This window comes from Palaemon carinicauda, chromosome 11, assembly GCF_036898095.1.
Source record: "Palaemon carinicauda isolate YSFRI2023 chromosome 11, ASM3689809v2, whole genome shotgun sequence".
NCBI lineage: Eukaryota > Metazoa > Arthropoda > Malacostraca > Decapoda > Palaemonidae > Palaemon > Palaemon carinicauda.
Genome location: NC_090735.1, coordinates 136,548,319 through 136,566,702, shown reverse-complemented (window position 1 = coordinate 136,566,702; position 18,384 = coordinate 136,548,319). Strand labels below are relative to the sequence as shown.

The following is an 18,384-nucleotide window of genomic DNA, read 5'->3' as shown; positions in this document are numbered from 1 at the left end:
GAGAGAGAGAGAGAGAGAGAGAGAGAGAGAGAGAGAGAGAGAGAAGTTGAAGAACGTCGAAAAATTACCTAATTTATTTAGTTAATTTCCTTGAGTAAAGAAACTAAACTAACCTACCTAATATTATCAGCAACCTATCTACTAAAGTATGTTCAGAGCACGAAGTCTGTCCATAGTTGGGATGGTAAGATCGTTTACCTATATCCATGTGCCAAATCAACTTTCGAGCATAGGTCTTTCATCTACATTCAGTGAGATGAAATGGAAGCAAAGAGAGTAGCATCATCTGCATATGCAACGAACTAGTTTTCTAGGCCAAACTACATACCATGTGTATTTAGTATGAAAACTAAAAGGGCCAACAACACTACCCTGAGGAACAACAGGTATCACATTCATTCACATTCCTCTAGTGCTTATCAATATTTCTTTGCAACCATGAACATTTAGGAAGGAAAATGCTATCGGCAGAGTCATACCTTTAGAGGAAAGCTAAATCAATGTATCTCTGTGGGAACAACCCCGCCCCCGAAAAAAAATTCGTGTTATTTCAAAAGCCTATTTAAAAAAAAAAATCTTCGATTTCAAACGTTACAGACAAGAAAGCTGTAACACGGAGCGATGCTCAAGATGAAATCAGCCAGGTAACAGCATTATTAATTCATATGATTGGACAGAAAACATACAAACTTATTTATAGTAACAATAAAAGAGATATGTAATAAGAACTTTACAAATACATGAAGAACTCTAGAGAATTCATTAGCTTTCTTTCAGGGTCCTTAGGGGATCATCAAAGACTCATTTGGAAGGATACCAATGCTTTAAGATAAAAAAAAATGCATGAAGACGAAAATGCATTATTTTACCACCAACACATATGAAAGAATTAGATTGAATGTATTTGTGAAGCGATGTATTTTCGACATGGTAATCGTGTGTGTCGTCGAATGGGATTTAAACCGGTTTTTATTCTTTTCTTTGGTCATTATCTTCTCTTTTTATTGTCTCGAAACAAAGGCAAGCATTATCTTATGCAATTCTGACTTTCAAATATGATGCTACACTTTTATGTGGCCAAATTCATCTCTACGGTTTATCTAAAGATAAATCATCTAGGGGGAAAAAAATAGCCAGCGGATGTGTGCGGATAAGTGAAGGACGCAAAGGTAGGCCTAAATCTTATGCGTCTGTAAGTTACTGATGTTAGATATAGCAATTCAATTGCTAAAAAAAAAATACTTCATGATGATAATCTACTTTTCATAATCATTATAAGTCCTTACTTTCACTCTGCTTTATTAACACATTTCTTGATTTCCTACCAGGTTTAAAGGTCACTCATGAATGGCAGGGGCAAGGGACAGTAACATTGTCCTATCGAGTAGGACAATGCCCTAGAGACTGACCCCATGACCAGCGCTCAAGGCCCTTCTCCACCCAAGCTAGGACCAAGGAGGGCCAAGCAATGGCTGCTGATGACTAAGCAGATAGACCTATAGGCTCCCCCAAACACGCCATCCTTAGCTCACAAGGATTGTGCGGTTGCAGCAACCAAAGAAACTAAAGAGCTTGAACGGGACTCGAACCCCAGACTGGCGTTCACGAGTCAGGGACGTTACCATATCGGCCACAATAACCGATCTAACAATTGGGCATTCCAGTGTTGCCAGTCCTATTACTGACTTTCCGGACCATTCTGTGATATCATTTTAATTGCCCTTATGTGGTGGACCCCAAACAGCAACCTCAATCCCACTATTTAGACATCTTCAAAAAAAAAAAAAAAAAAAAAAAAAAAAAAAAAAAAAATGAAGTTCATTATTTTAAACCACATTGGAACAGTCTGAATAAGGAAATTGCACTGAAGAACTTTTCTATATTAGCCCTGTTTCTTTTAAAAAGTGGCCCACCTCAATTTCGTTTTATCTCCATCTTAATTCTGAAATATATAATATCTTATTGTGCTTTGCGTCGACTTTTCGCATCTAAGAATATGCCTTTTTTCCCCTTAAGCTTATCTGTCTCTGCGCTCTTTCTAAATTCCACAATGACACCCATGATTTCAATTGTCGAGAATACTATACAAAAGAACAAAAGCTAATGAGAGAATCGATTAGTGACTATGAAAAAGTCAAAACGCTAAGGTAAATGAGTCAAGATATCAAAGAGGGCTCATTGGGTTAGAGTTCTCTTACTTGAGGGTACACCCAGGCACACTATCCTATCTAATTTCTCTTCCTCTTGTTTGTTAAAGTTTATATAGGAAATATTCAATTTAATGTTACTGTTCTTGAAATACTTTATTTTTCCTTGTTTCCTTTCCTCAATAGGCTATTTTTCGTATCAGGGCCCCGGGGCTAATAGCATCTTGCTTTTCCAACTAGGGTTGTAGCTTAGCAAGTAATAACAACAACAACAACAACAACAACAACAACAGCAATAATAATAATAATAATAATAATAATAATAATGATAATAATAATAATAATAATACCACTGACTTGTGAAAATAAACGCAGGTAGAGCACATGAATATTATTAGGCCTAGTCAGTCTATGGAAAGCGAAGTGAAGAGGGGGTAGATGAAGACTTGAAGAGCTGCTTTTGGACTTATACAAAATATGAATGTGTAAAATAGAAACTGGAATATTTTTTTTAATCTATTTATAATTGGATTCGTGAGAATGTAGGCCCTTGGGGAAAATAAAAAACATATGGAAATATAATCAATGAAAGTTTAGGCTGACGAAAACTAATAACAAATATATTTAAAAAAATACAAATTAAGTAAAAACACTCGTACGACTCACAGATACAATAAAGAAAATAATTTGAGAGAGAGAGAGAGAGAGAGAGAGAGAGAGAGAGAGAGAGAGAGAGAGAGAGAGAGAGAGATTAAAAACAAATGAACATTGCTATGTAAGATGTGTAGGCCTACCGAAAAGGAAGGCATTTGTAAGCGTCAACCGGCAGTTATTCGTTAATTATACAATAAAGAAAAAAGGAACAGTTCAGTGAAGCAAAAAAATCAACTGAGTTACATGTTAATTCACGGATTACGATAAAGTTAACTAAAGTATTAATATTTAAAGTTGTAACTCTAAGGGAAACTACTTTCATATCCAATCTTGATTCGTGAATAGTGAAAAAAAACACTCGATGTAGAAAGCAGCTTCATACACTAATAAAACTCAAGGAAATGTGTACGAAATATATTTAATTAACAATAAAGTAGTTTGAATGTTAAATAATTTCTTGTAAACATTGTTGATTCTCTACGTATAATTAGCTACACCGTCCGGTAATGTCGACAGGGAAAACTTAGAGTAATATTCCCTGATCTACAACGTCTTTCTCAGATTGATTGTTGATTCATATAATACATTTTATGTGATAAATGAACATGACATTAACACATATCTTAAATAGATGGTCTTCCATTGCGTTGTGTACGCGGGGGTATATGTAAGCGCTGGTTTCTTACTACTGAAAGCTCTCCAAAATTCGATATTATTATTATTATTATTAAATGCTAAGCTACAACCTTAGTTGGAAAAGCAGGATGGTATCAGCCTAGGGGCCCAAACAGGGAAAATAGCACAGTGAGGAAAGGAAACAAGAAAAAATGAAATATTTTAAGAATAGTAACATTAAAACAAATATTTCCTATATAAACAATAAAAACTAAAACACAAGAGGAAGAAAAACTAGATAGAAGTGTGCCCGAGTGTACCCTCAAGCAAGAGAACTCTAACCCAAGACAGTGGAAGACCATGGTACAGAAGCTGCAGCACTACCCAAGACTAGAGAACAATGGTTTGATTTTAGAGTGTCCTTCTCCAAGAAGAGCTGCTTACCATAGCTAAAGATGTCCTTGTATGTCCTTTAAAAGCAATATATTACCACGTTATCTGCGAGTAACGTCTGCTACGACTACGTATGTTTGGACAAACGCGACGCACGAACCGGCATTTCAACCGTTGCTTGCATGAAAACATCGCCGAAGCTAAGAAAATAGACTAATGGAACTTAACAAGCTCATTAAGAACTGCCTGCGTAAGGCTGAGCAAGACCGCTTGATCTTTTCGCTTAGTCACACCTTAAATAAGCAGAGAAATTGGTTTTTATCACTGTATTTTGTTTAATTAAATTTTGTTTAGAGTTCTCTTGCTTGAGGGTACACTCGGGCACACTGTTCTATCTAATTTCTCCTCCTCTTTTGTAAAATTATTTAAAGTTTACATATGAAATATTTATTTCAATGTTGTTACTGTTCTTAATATATTTTATTTTTCCTTGTTACCTCTCCTCACTGGGCTATTTTCCCTGTTGGGGCCCCTGGGCTTATAGCATCCTGCTTTTCCAATTAGGGTTGTAGCTTAGCAAATAATAATAATAATAATAATAATAATAATAATAATAATAATAATAATAATACAAAAGACCCCAACACTATGGAAACAGGGACTTTTTGTTAACAAGATACAAGAATCCTAGAAAATAAATAGATGATACATGAATGTGTATTTCACTTACCTCTACATGGTGTCGACGTATGTGTTTACAACCAGTGAGCACATATTCATATGACCCTAACACTCCCGGATTTTGTATATGGCGTGGGTGGCAAGGTCGCGTCAAAGGGTTTTAGTTTCTCTATCAGATTTAAATTCTTCCTTTCTCCACAATTGTATTCATTCCATCTCTATAACTATTCCTTAATGTTTTATTTATCTTTCGACTAGATGGTGAGGTCGTTTCCCCAAGGACAAATCACACCACGAAGTGATACAAAACTCTTCAATAGGTCTTCGTCTTCCCATTCATCTTCAGGGGGGTCACGGTGTGGAAAAATGTCATACAGCAGAAAAAACAGTGTTCTGCATATAGGATTCCCGACGTCATTGCAGGGAATAATATATCTACATAGATTTTAATCAGCGCTGTGTAACATATCATAAAATGAGAGCAAATGAAACACTTCGAGATATATTTCCGAAGTTGTCATCATACACAGGCAGGTCTCACCCGTAGTTCAGGAGAGATGAGAAAAACAGCGGCACTCCGACTCGAGCCAGCTAACAATATTTGCATAAAATCAGCTGGCACACATTAAAGGGCTCCCTCGCCAGATATCAAAACACTGTCCACAACCCGCCACAGATAACTAGAGACACCTAGGCCACTTTGCCCCTGCTTTGAATTGAGAAAATAAGTATAAACACTGTCTCTGGCAGAAACGAGATATCAGGGTTACCAACGGAAGATTGTTTACTTTGAACTTGAGTGTTGCGAGCAAAAAAAATATCTTCCACATCTGCATCGTCACTTTTTTTTTTAATCTTGTATTACCGCAGGATGGAAGACGATGTACACCTGCAATTTGGTAATGTAGGTAAGAATGATAAGCCTGTTGTCTGGGTAACGTTGTCTCTCGTTACCCTACCACCCACATGCGACGTTGAAATGGGAGGTTAAAGAGGTGAGCCGATACTCTTGTGATGCGTTGGCGGCAGCTGCCCCAAAAAGGAAAACGGAAAATGGCTCCTCATTATTATTATTATTATTTGCTAAGCTACAACCCATGTTGGAAAAGCAAGATGCTATAAACCCAGGGGCTCCAACAGGGAAAATAGCTCAGTGAGGAAAGGGAACAAGGGAAAATAAAATATTTTAAGAAGAGCAACAATATTGAAATAAATAAAACTTTATAAACTAGAAAAACTTCAACAAAAGAAGAGGAAGAGAAATAAGATATAAGATAGAAGTGTGCCCGAGTGTACCCTCAAGCAAGAGAACTCTACCCCAAGACAGTGGAAGACCATGGTACAGAGGCTATGGCACTACCCAAGATTAGAGAACAATGGTTTGATTTTGGAGTGTCCTTCTCCTAGAAGAGCTGCTTACCATAGCTAAAGAGTCTCTTCTACCCTTACAAAGAGGAAAGTGGCCATTGAACAATTACAGTGCAGTAAGAAGAATTGTTTGGTAATCTCAGTGTTGTCAGGTGTATGAGGACAGAGGAGAATATGTAAAGAAAATGCCAGCCTATTCGGTGTGTGAGTGTATAGGCAAAGGGAAAATGAACCGTAACGAGAGAGAAGGATCCAATGTAGTACTATCTGGCCAGTCAAAAGACCCCATAACTCTCTAGTGGTAGTGTCTCAACGGGTGGCTGGTGCCCTGGCCAACCTACTACCAGCTTAACATATCTAATAATAATAATAATAATAATAATAATAATAATAATAATAATGTTTATTGGACAAAAAAATATTTACATTCAAAGATTTACAAAAAGAAAAAAAAGACTCAGTCCAAGCCCATGTGGAGCAGAGCTCTTCGGGCAATAATACAACAAAATAATATCATCAATTAAGTAAAAATAAAAAATAAAGTAAATATGGATATAGATATACAAAATGTACGCATACATATACATAATCATATGTATACAAATAGATACATATAAATGAGAATCTTAGCCTAAAAACAAATGGAAATGAATATTTATATGATAAGGAAAGATGGTATATGAAAGCTAATGGTATATACATTGAAAAATTGTAGATATTAAGCAAAAAACTCAGTAAGAGAACTAGTTTTACAAATAAAAAAATATTCTAAACAATGAAACATACTTGCGTTGTGGTTAGGTAGACAAGTATAAATATTCATTAATAAAGCTTAATACCCAGATAACAGGAGATTTGTATATGATTTCTTAAAAGACCGAATGCTAAGCAGTGCCTTTAGATAAGCGAGCAGAGTATTCCAAAGTTTAATACCTTGGTATAGATACGATTGCTCGCATCTATTAATACGTATGAAAGGGAGAGTTAAGTTTGAATTTCTTGTCCCATATGGATGAACTGATTGTTCCTGAATTATTTTTCGTCTTAAATCTGGAAATTTGTTCAAAATAAGTGTTTGGAACATCATATTCATTAAGGAGAGCTTATAATTGTCTTCCAGCTTCAATATCGAAAGAGACCGGAAAAGTGGCGATGTATGAGCTAAGTAATCACTGGAGCTTATGATTCTTACCAGTCTTTTTTGAATTACAATTAATGGTTGCAAGACATTTCTACTACTACTCCCCCACGCCGTATTGCAGTAATTTAGGTGAGGAGATACTAACGAGTGATACAATTGTTTTATAATATATAAGGGGAAATACTCTTTTAATCTATATATGATACCCATTACTTTGGCAATTTTACTAACTGTCATATTACACTCAGTCACACTATTCTATCTTATCTGCATCCCTCTTGATTTTTTTTTTCAAGTTTTTATAGTTTATATATGAAATATCTATTTTAATGTTGTTGCTTCTTAAATATTCTATTTTAATTGTTCATTACTTCTCATAGTTTATTGATTTCCTTGTTTCCTTATCTAGCTGTGCTATTTTCCCTGTTGGAGCCCTTGGGCATATAGCATCCCGCTAATAGGGGTGTAACATTAGCTAGAAGTAATTATAATAAACGGATTTTGAGCGAAGCGAAAAATCTATTTTTGGGCGAGATGGCCATGACGTCCTGATGGAAGGTTCCTTTAGTAGCTTCCCAAGGGTATATATGACTACAGTGATATTCCCAGAGAATCAAACCAAAGGTTTCACAGAATTCTAACTTCTGGCGCGAGTACCCTTAAGATTTACTCTAAAGGATATCATATATAATCAGGGGACGTATTCTTGACATGCCACATGGCAATCTGCACCCCGAATAGCCTTTACGCTTTGAGGGGAATACGTGGCAGAATTAGAAGGGTAGCCGCATTAGAGGTTACCCTGGTTCCCCTACTACTATCGTATCACAACCGTGCCAATTCCGTCTGGCGGTATTCCTTGTAGCGTTGAGCATGGTGCTACAGATACAGTAGTTCAGGGGGGGGGGAACTGTGAAGATCTTTTCATAGAAAAGAAGGGTGGGTCCATCAGGACATCATGGCCATCTCACCCAAAAATAGATTTTTCGCTTCGCTCAAAATCCGTTTATTGGGCTCAAGCCATGACGTCCTGATGGAAGCATACCAGAGAATTAATGTATCTGTGGATTTTCATCAGTACCTTAACCTTGGGACAATATTTCTACGGCCAAAAGGGCCAATTGAGACAAATGACGCTACCGTTACCCGTCATTATACCCTTGGGAAGCTACTAAAGGAACCTTCCATCAGGACGTCATGGCTAGAGCCCAAAAATAGTGATTACATTTTTGTTGCTGTTCATTAGTAATAATAATCGAATGACAGTTAAGTGCCGTTATTGCGAAGGGTGCTTACAAGGTCCTATTGCCTAAATATCTTCAACAGTCTGAAGCGGAGTAAAACAAAGCTAATTCAAATATTCGATATGATTTCCTGGCAGAGCTTTCTAAGAGGGATTTCTGGAATTTGTGCTGTATGGACCGGCGCTGGGACTAGGGAATCAATGTAGCAGCGAAGTGGAACTCGCCAATTGCACTATGATGTGAAAAAAATAACACGGTGCCACTATAGCGTGATTCCTACCCTCATTTTCGGTTCCTACCTCAATATGATTCCTACCAAGCAAACAACCAAATAATGTATTATTCCCCTTCCAAGGTGTTATTACATGAGTAACACCTCGGTTAAGCATTACCAAACCAACTTAAAAAGCCAACAGCGTAAACAAAACGACCCTTTTACCAAACTTAACCTAACCTAAAGTGCGTTTTATGGATTTTTCAGCATGGCCTAACAGAAAGTTTCCCAGTAAATGTGGGACTACATCAGGTCATGGAGTAAAACAAGGTATTAGCGATCTGTCTCCTTGGTGTATGCTTTTTGCTGATGATGTTAAACTGTGTAGCACTAGGCGAGAGGTAGTAGAAGAGAAACTGGAGGAGTGAAGAAAAATGGAAAATAGAGGATTGAAGATCAGCAGAATAAAGACAGAGTATTTGAGATTGAAAAATGGCGAGATTGGGGAAGTTAGTTTACAAGGAGAGAGATTGAAAAGAGTTGAAAATTTCAGGTATTTAGGATCAAACAGTTGCAGAGGATGGTGACCTGGGGGCAGAAATAAACCACAGAATACAAGCAGGATGGAAGAATTGGAAAAAAATGCGTGGAGTACTATGCGACAGGAAAATATGGGTTAAGTTGAAAGGTAAAGTTCACAGGACAGTTGTGAGACTGGCAATGATGTATGGAGCAGAGACGTGGGCAATATAGAAGACAGATGAGAAGAAGATGGATGTGGCAGAGATGAGAATGTTAAGATGGATGTGTGAGGTGACAAGATGAGATAAGATACGGAATGAGGTAATTAGGGGAGTTAGAAAACTATCAGATAAAATCCAAGAAAGTAAACTGAGGTGGTATGGTCATGTCATGAGAAGAGATGAACAGTATATTGGGAGGAGAGTGATGAAAATGGAGGTACAGGGAACGAGGAGAGGGAGACCAACGCGAAGGTGGGTGGACTGTATCAAGGATGACCTTCAATCAAAGGGATTAACCGGTGATGAGGTGGGGGACAAAGGTAGATGGAAAAAGCTGACCAGGAACATCGACCCTAAATTGAAGTGGGAAAAGATGTAGACAAAGAAGAAGACTAAAATAGTGTCAAGAAGTATGTTTTATCTATCTTCCTTTGGTAGGAATCACCTCATACCTGAAAAAATATAGTAGAATCCTGATGGTAGGAATCACACTATAGTAGCACCAATAACACTTGATACAGTGAGGATGAAATAAAAGAACCAAAACGGAAGTATAAAATGTGGGATCAGCGACGAGTCGATGGGATGCTGCAATGACCGTTAGTCCTTCATATGATTTCAAAGTTTATTACCTATTAATAAAAAACGCAAGAGGAATAGATATAAGATAGAATATTGCGCCCGAATGTACCCTCAAGCAAGAGAACTCTACCCCAAGATAGTGTACAACCATGGTACAGTGGCTATGGGCTGGCACTACACACGACTAGAGGACAACGGTTTGATTTCAAGGTCCTAGACACCGGAGGAAGCAGCAAAGCCTACCGGAACTGCGTCACAATCACTCGCCATTCATTCCTATTTCTAGCGCCCTCTCTTGCCTCTCTCCCATCTATCCTATCAACCAGAGCTTCCTTCACTCCATCCATCTACCTAAAACCTTGGCCTTCCTCTTGTACTTCTCCCATCAACTCTTGCAATCATCACCTTCTTTACCAGACAGCCATTTTCCATTCTCTCAACATGGCCAAACCACCTCAACATATTCGTATCCACTCTAGCTGCTAACTCATTTCTTACACCCGTTCTCACCCTCACTACTTCGTTCCTAACCCTTTCTACTCGAGATACACCAGCCATACTCCTTGGACATTTCATCTCAAACACATTCAATTTCTGTCTCTCCATCACTTTCATTCCCAACATATATATATATATATATATATATATATATATATATATATATATATATTATATATATATATATATATATATATATATATATATATATATATATATATATATATATATATATATAAAATAACCCATTACTAATCCACCGCAGAACATAGGCCTCAGACATCCTTCCACTTGTCTGTTTATGGTCTTCTGTGCCAGTCCACACCCACGCACTTTCTTAGTTTGTCAATCCATCGTCTTCTCTTCCTTCCTCTGTTTCTTTTGCAATCACTAGGGACCCATTCTGTTATTCTTAATGTTTATCCATTGTCTGTCATTCTCACTATATAACTTGCCATTGTTTGTTAAAATATCCTCTATTTTAGTTTCCTCTCATATCCATGTTGATCCTTTTCTATCTCTTAGTATTATATATACAAATATTCTTGCAAAGCCGGTCTAGCAGTAGAGTAAATATTTTACTCATATATTTCATTTGCGTATTTAAGAGATGTATAGCCAGCTCGTAAGGCGAGTTCCACTCTTGTAGGTTAAGTATATGTATGTAAATTATATAAGAGTTTCGTCATTCATTCAATTCAGTATACTGTATGTAAATTTACGGTATATTTAAGAATTAACTCCTTATTTCATGTAGTTTTGTTACGAAGTCTTATGTAATCTCGTTAGGTATGCTGTATGACACACACACGAGGTATGAGCACGAGGGATTACATCATTTTTGTTTCCACGCGGTTAGAAAGGGCATTTAAATTCTAGATTTAGATTAACTTTTTTTTTTTTTTTTATAATTGTGGTGGTAGGTAGGCAGAGTTAGCTGAGAGAGGGTTGCCTCGCAAGCAAGGTTAGTACCCCTTCTTTAAAATTACTATGCTGACAACCTTACTCTGCTGGACCATAGGACCCCATTTCCAGTAGGCCGAACTGGAAGGTTCCAAATAATCAAGTCCATATATACAGGACCACCGGGAATGCATAAGCAGTAGTAAAGACCCAGCCTATCCCTTCAAAAGAGCCAATGTCGGCCTGCCCTCTCCTCTCTCAAGTGTGTCCTCTCAAACGTGAATAAGTGATTTTTATCTAACGTATATTGTGTATAGTGCTGTTAAAACGGGGAAATTATTGGATGTTAATCCAAGTGTACTGTGTTAATATAAATACATTTAACATAAATTTTTGTAACTGGCCCTGTGAGGTTAGGTTAAAGTGTCTTTTGCTTAACCATTTGGTAACCCTATGTGAACCAAAAGACGTAAGTGTAACAGTTACATATATGTAAATTTCATTATTGTATTTTCATTTGTGTTAAAGCGTTAACTCTTTTCATTATCAAAAGTTAATATTTTCGTAAATTAATTTCCTGTGAAACAAGTGATTGTATAATTTTTTCAGTGTCTTTCTTTTGTCTTAGTCTAAAGTTTAGTTCAGATTTATTTTTGTGTGTTAATTCTTGTGAATTGCTGTAAACTTTTTAGAGAATATATTTATTTTTGTAAAGTGTGCATCATTTTAATCACTAATATATTTTTTCCTGGAGCTTTGCTTGTATTCCCTAACTAAGAACCGAAGAAAGAGGTTGGTTTTGAAAAGTTCACCCTAACTAATCACCTAGCGTTTGTTTTAGTAAAGTAAGAGACCTTTGGATATTCACTATTTGTATATATTGGCGTCTGGGAGTTGCGTAATATTCTCAGAGCTCTGGTATTATTTTGCAAGTGTATCAGATTTATGTAAATTTAAAGCAGAGGAGTTTTGGAGCTCGGGAATTTGCGTAATTCATCAGCCGTAATAATATATCTTTTCGACATATTTGGTATCAAATATTTTATAACGCTTTTGCTTTCTGGTAACATTTCCAGTCTCCAAGACTGAGGATGTCATGCAGGACTTTGCAAAAACTCTGCTTCCATACAGCCTTACAACAGGACATTGTGTTGTAATATGATTTATTCCATGGTTACAATTACTGTACCATATGATGAGGAACAAGGGGTCACAGGTACCTATCAATATTTCAGCTACAAATCATGTATAAACCGTGTGGTCAGAAACATTCCATGTCAGTTCCTTCATACGATTACAAAGTTCATTACCTGTGTTGAAATCCCAGTAAGTACTCTGCCATTCACATTCTAAGAACACTTCTAATGTCATGACCCGAACTTTAATAAACTTCTTTCAATTCTGATCCATAATTTTTACTTCACCATTTCTTCTTAGCTTTTCATAAGAGAACAGGATGTCCAGGATAGAAGGGAATGGAGAAGGCTTATACAATACACCAACCCCATATAATAGTGGATAAAGGCTGTAGACAAAAGAGTATATATATATATATATATATATATATATATATATATATATATATATATATATATATATATATATATATATATATATATATATATATATATATATATATATATATGACAAAAGTGGTAGAAAGGTGTTAATGGGTTATGCGTTGATAACTAATAGAATGTTTGGAAGATTGAAAGACATGCACGTGTTTAGGGGTATGGCTAACGGTGTCTGATAATTTTTTGGTGGAAGGAAAATTAGTTGTAGCAAAAGACTGGGGGAATAGAGCAGGTGGATGTAAAAGGAAGCTAGTGAAGGTTGAAGAGCTAATAAAACCAGGGGTAAAAAGTATTTATCAAGAAAGGTTGAAAATGGCATATGATGCAGTGAAAGTAAGAGAAATTGGTAATTTAGAGGAGTGGGAGTTAGTAAAAGAAAATTTTGTTGGGATTGCAAGTGATGTGTGTGGCAAGAAGTTTGTTGGAGGCAGCATGAGGAAGGGCAGTGAATGGTGGAATGAAAGAGTGAAGGTAAAAGTGGAAGAGAAAAAGAGGGCTTTTGAAGAATGGCTGCAGAGTAATAGTGTAGAGAAGTATGAAAGATATAGAGAGAAAAATGTGGAAAAAAAGAGCAAGGTAAGTGAGGCAAAGAAGGCAGCAGACTGGAGGTGGGGTCAGGGATTGGGTCATTCATATGAAGAGAATAAGAAGTTTTGGAAAGAAGTGAAGAGAGTAAGGAAGGCTGGTTGAAGAGACAGTGAAAGATGGAAATGGAAGGTTGTTAAAAGGAGGAGGCAAGGAAAAGGTGGGCGGAATATTTTGAAAGTTTACTGAATGTTGAGGATAATAGGGAGGCAGATATAATTGCTGTTGCAGGTGTTGAGGTGCCGGTGATGGGAGATGAGAATAGAGAGATTACAAGAGAGGAATGAGGAGAGCACTAGATGAAACGAGAGTAGGAAAAGCATCTGGTGTGGATGGTGTGAGAGCTGAGATGTTGAAGGAAGGGGGTGTGACTCTACTTGAATGGTTGGTGAGATTGTTTAATATGTGTTTTGTGTTGTCAATGGTACCAGTAGATTGGGTTTGTGCGTGTATTGTTCCACTATAAAAGGGTAAGGGAGATGTGCACGAGTGTTGTAATTCATGGGGTATTAGTTTGTTGAGTGTGGTTGGAAAAGTATTTGGTAGAGTACTGATTAATAGGATTAAGGATAAAACAGAGAATGCAATCATAGAAGTACAGGGTGGTTTTAGAAGAGGTAGCGGTTGTATGAATCAGATTTTTACAGTTAGGCAGATGTGAGAAATATTTAGCAAAAGGTAAGGAGGTGTATGTTGCGTTTATGGATCTGGAGAAAGCATATGATAAGAGTTGATAGGGAAGCAATGTGGAATGTGATAAGGTTATATGGAGTTGGTGGAAGGTTGTTGCAAGCAGTGAAAAGTTTCTATTAAGGTAGTAAAGCATGTGTTAGGATAGGAAATGAAGTGAGTGATTGGTTTCCAGTGAGAGTGGGGCTGAGACAGGGATGTGTGATGTCGCCGTGGTTGTTTAACTTGTATGTTGATGGAGTGGTGAGAGAGGTGAATGCTCGAGTGCTGGGACGAGGATTGAAACTGGTAGACGAGAATGACCATGAATGGGAGGTAAATCAGTTGTTGTTTGCGGATGATACTGTACTGGTTGCGGACGCAGAAGAGAAGCTTGGCCGATTAGTGACAGAATTAGGAAGGGTGTGTGAAAGAAGGAAGTTGAGAGTTCGTGTGGGTAAGAGTAAGGTTATGAGATTTACGAGAAGGGAAGGTGGTGCGAGGTTGAATGGAAAGTTACTTGAGGAGGTGGATCAGTTTAAGTACTTGGGGTCTGTTGATGAAGCAAATCGTGGAGTGGAAGCAGATGTACGTCAGAGTGAATGAAGGATGCAAAGTGTTGGGGCCAGTCAAGGGAGTAGTAAACAATAGAGAGTTGGGCATGAATGTAAAAAGAGTTCTGTATGAGGAAGTGATTGTTCCAACTGTGATGTATGGATCGGAGTTGTGGAGAATGAAAGTGACGGAGACACACAAATTGAATGTGTTTGAGATGAAGTGTCTAAGGAGTATGGCTGATGTATCTAGAGTAGATAGGGTTACGAACGGGGGTAAGAAATGAGTTAGCAGCTAGAGTGGATATGAATGTGTTGAGGTGGTTTGGCCATGATGAGAATGGAAAATGGCTTTCTGCTTAAGAAGGTGATGAATGCAAAAGTTGATGGGAGAAGTACAAGGCCAAGGTTTGGGTGGATGGATGGAGTGAAGGAAGCTCTGAGTGAAAGGAGGATAGATGTGAGAGAGGCAAGAGAGCGTGCTAGAAATAGGAACGAATGGCGAGCGATCGTGACGCAGTTCCGGTAGGCCCTGCTGCTTCCTCCGGTGCCTTGGTTGACCACGCAGGTAGCAGCAGTTGGGGATTTAGCGTTATGAAGCTTCATCTGTGGTGGATAAGGGGGGAGGGTACCATTCAAACTCGGTTGAGTCCCTTGTCAGGCTGGGAGGAACGTAGAGAGGAGAGGTCCCCTTTTTGGTTTCATTTGTTTGATGTCGGCTAACCCCCCAAAAATTGGGGAAATGCCTTGATATATGTATGACAAAAGTTTTTCCATTCTTGCAAACATTTTGTATAAAGTTTGAGTTTTAATATCATGAATCTCATCCATCATTAAATCAATTGTTAGGCCATCTTCTGATGTGCTTTTCACAATTTCTACTTTTTATTTTATTTCTCCGACTGGTATGTTTGGTACCAGTTAGTGTTTCATCAATTCTATTGGCAAAGTCATTTCTTTTATCACTTATAGAGCATTGTGTGGAAACCCCCAGCATTAAAAATCTGAAATTGTTATCACTTGGCCCCTCTTATCGATATTTCACTTTTTATTCTTTAAAGAAAGTATCTGTTGGCAACCAGTTCCTGTACTCTTTTTATTAACTTATTTTCCCCCCTATCTCTTGTGGTGCTCCCAATCATTTTTTTTAAATTGCGATTCATTTCTACTTTACGTGCTTCCTTTTCACTAAGTAGATGGTGATATACTTTTAAGTACTAGTGATTTTTCTGATTAAAGTCTATTTTCTTTCCTAAATTAGTTTTTTCTTTTTTTTCCTCTAGATATTTAAAAATTTTACTTTGATTCTTCCCAGCAGTTGTTGATATAGTAGACTGGCAAAGTCCAGAAAAAGGCAAGACTGGTAGGAATCTCTCGAACTGGGTGATGTAAGTTTACCTGAAATAATGCTGTACATCAAGCAAGGAATAGTACAATTATCCTTGGTAGAAAAGGTAGATTTAAAGCAGATTGAGAACTTTAAATATACTATGCTCAAGATCTCCTTCAAACATGAAGGGAGATTGGACAAAAACAGTTAACCCAAGATAGAGGATACAAAGACCATTTTGAAGCAACTATCATCCATAGTAAGCTACTAAATTTCTTTTTCCCAGGTTGAAATCCATCCCTTCCACCAGGTTGCCAGAGCACCAGCCACCCGTTGAGATACTAGAGTTGGGGTCCTTTGAATGGCCAGACAGTACTACATTGGATCCTTCTCTCTCTCTCATTACAGTTCACTTTCTCTTTGCCTACACATACACAGAATATTCTGGCCCATTCTTTACACTCTCTCCTTTGTCCTCATACACCAGACAACACAGATTACCAAACAATTCTTCTTCTCCTAAGGGGTTGCTACTGCACTGAAACTGTTCATTGGCCACTTTCCTCTTAGTAAGAGTAGAAGACTAGCTTTGCTAAGCAGTTCTTCTAGGACACTGCAAAATCAAACCATTGTTCTCTAGTCTTGGGTAGTGCCATATCCTCTGTACCATGGCCTTCCTCTGTCATGGGTTAGAATTCTCTTGCTTGAGGGTACACTCGAGCACACTATTCTATCTTATTTCTCTTTCTTTTGCTTTGTTAAACTTATTTTAGTTTATATAGGAAATATTCATTTTAATGTTCTTAAAATATTTAAATTTTCCTTGTTCCCATTCCTCACTGGGCTATTTTTCCAGTTGGAGCCTTAGGGCTTATCGCATCCAGCTTTTCGAATAAGGGTTGCAGCTTAGCAAGTAATAATAATAATTGGCAGAGGCGAGACGAGAAGTCTCCTTGCTTGTCGAGATACATTGTGCCCCATAGCCGTGTTGATGCTCAACAGTCAACACCAGAGTTACCCTCAACACAAAGTGAAGTGGAGCAACCCTATAGATACGTTTAACTGTGTCCACATCCCTGACATCTCTATTTGCAGGTGGGCTCCCCATCCTTGATGCGTTATATCTGAGAGAAGATGGACCTGCAGTAGTGAACAGACCACAATGTTCTCCTTGATCCACAAAGCAAGACTTGGTGTGACAATTTGAGGGACTCTCTTGACTGACACCACTCACTTTAGTGTCCACTGAGTAGAGGATGTATTCTTTCAAAAGATACCAGACATCAGTGAAGCACCTACTTGTCATCCTTCCTTATCAAGTCTCCAGGAAAGTAATAAAGGAAAAGACAAGGAAAGGTCAGGGTTCAAAAGGCGAAGATTTGAGCTTCTTACTCTCCTTCAAGGTCGAAGTAGTCAGGGGAGAACGATCACACTTTACCTTCTTACATCCACTGAACCTTTCTCATTGGGAGAACCACTCCCTGGTCATATCATAGGGGAATCCATAGAACACCATGTCCTGTGCACAAGGACAAAGGGGACAAGGATCGATGTTGATGCCGCAAGGGTGGCCGTCAATGCCAGGCCAAGTACACATTAACACTTGTTTCACACTCATAATGAGAATGTAGATTAAAAGTGCTGGAGGTCAGTAAAAGATGACGGTTGAGAGGAGACCAGAAACACAAAGGGATCTCAGCCTCAAGTAAAAGATGCACAACCCTCATGGACAGTAGGTTTATGTGATATTGATAATGCTTCAACTGGCAGTAACAAAGGCACCAAACCTAAGCCAATTAAATGACGAGGGTTTATATAAGCATAGGAACGAACAAAACAATTTTACCTACTTGGAATCGATAACAGGTGGGAGGTATTATAATAAGACAGTGGAAGCAGCATAATACATTGGAAAGAAGTAAAAGTATTTTAGGTAATGTCATTAAGGCCCAATCCCAAGATTTATCAGACAATTATCAGGTCAGTACTGTCATGCGGGGCAGAGTCTTAAGCTCTTTAAAAGGAAAGAGGGACTATTGGAATGAACCTATAAGAGGATAGTTTGATGGATTGGTGGAATGTCACAACTGGAAAAGAGGGAGAGTCAAGAACTAAGAATAATGTTTGATATAAATATGTACAGAAGGCTATGGAAGCTCGTACAAGATAGTATGGCCATGTAATAAAGTGGTGTTGGGATAAATAAATAGAAAAAAGCTAAGAATATGCCAGGAATGGGAAGGAGTGTGGGCATCAGATCAAAAGGTCGGATATGATGAGGGAAATAGGTATGGTGGGACCTTGGGGAAGATGATGCAAGGAATAGAAATAGATGGAAAAGGTGATAGAGCAGCCAACCTTATAATAGTGGGGGATTAATAAGTGCTGCTTTTCCTTGACATTCAAGAAAAACAAAATGTCTAACATCTGTAATCTAAAGCACATTACAAATACTTACAACAATTTAAAAGAGGCTCATGAAAAGA

General features: G+C 37.8%; 1 protein-coding gene across 1 annotated transcript in view; it reads right to left on the bottom strand.

Annotated features, from left to right (window-relative positions):
* Positions 1-18,377, bottom strand: part of LOC137650226 (uncharacterized) — a 107,194-nt gene extending 88,817 nt beyond the window's left edge. The window contains 1 exon segment of the mRNA XM_068383477.1: positions 18,357-18,377. The gene's annotated coding sequence lies outside the window, so the exon portion shown is untranslated.
* Between the last annotated feature and the right edge of the window lie 7 nt (positions 18,378-18,384).